This window comes from Austrofundulus limnaeus, unplaced genomic scaffold, assembly GCF_001266775.1.
Source record: "Austrofundulus limnaeus strain Quisiro unplaced genomic scaffold, Austrofundulus_limnaeus-1.0 Scaffold126, whole genome shotgun sequence".
Taxonomy (NCBI): Eukaryota; Metazoa; Chordata; class Actinopteri; order Cyprinodontiformes; family Rivulidae; genus Austrofundulus; species Austrofundulus limnaeus.
The window spans coordinates 98,866-100,149 of NW_013952528.1; positions in this window are offsets into that span (position 1 = coordinate 98,866).

Consider the following 1,284-nt stretch of genomic DNA (forward strand, 5'->3'; position numbering starts at 1 on the left):
GTTTATACTGTATAGCACATTTCATTAATGTGACAATTCAGTGTTTCTCATGATAAATATACATACTAATGAAATTAATGTGTTTTGGGCACACTATTATATTTAGGATTTGGCGCCAGCATAAACGCTGAGTGCAAAACAATTATTGCTTAATCTGTTGTCACATTTAATTCATGTAGTAAACCTTTCTAGTTTCCTTAAATTAGTGTATGTTTTTTTATTGTTCATGTGCACTATTGGTTAGACATTTTAGTCAACAAACAATCTGGGTTAGGTACATAGGATTACATCAAATTGAATTAAAGTTAGTAATTGAATGTACAGCACCTTGTGAATTTATTTCTGTGAAAGGCGCTATATAAATAAAACTTTACTAATTACAGAACTAAACATGCATAAAAATTGAGTGCAATAAATGAATAAAAATACATTTTTGTAGTTCAATTGGTTAGTACTCTTACACTTGTAAAACACATATTATTACGCATTAGGAATTTGTTTATTGATTTATCCATCTTTTTTCTAGACAAATTGATCAGAATGGTAATTTGCTGGATAAGCCTATTCAAAAACATCTAGTTATAAATAGGAATAAACAGCTAAAGACAATTTGAATAATTATTAGTGTGCATCTTACACAGAGTGGTCAATTCTTCCACAGACTGGGCCTTTGCTTGACCAAATGTCTTGATATTCTGCTGAAGAAAAAAAGGGAATAGTCATAATGAGCTCAGGCAATCTAACCCTTGCACAATGGTTCATTGACATGATTAGAAGTAAATAAAGTAATTACCCGTTGTGCAGTTTGAAAAAGCTCCTGCATATAAATAGGCATCATTATAAGGAACAGTGGATGAGTTGAAGAGCATTTCTACCTTTGGTAGCAAGTGATCTTGATCTAAAATGATTGCTATGGGATTATCCAGGATTTATTAAATATTAAGGCATTGACTTTCACTAATGTAGATAATTAGGGTTTATTCAAAGTCAGAGCAGAATTGGCACAAAATGTGCATGTAAAGTGATTCATTACTGTGCTACTAGTAAATTCATCAATTATGATTTTCATTACATATCGTAATTAAGAATGCTCTAGTTGAATTGGTAGTTTAAAAGTCTTATTACCCTGCTATTTGGATTAACAAAAACATTCAGAGATGTGTTGAAACATACTCTGAACAGAATGGTATAAGTCACAGCAAAATTATTAGACAATTTAAATGAGCTAATTGATTATTGAAGCTTTCACATGCAGATTTCTAGATTCATTGTGTTGAACAAGAA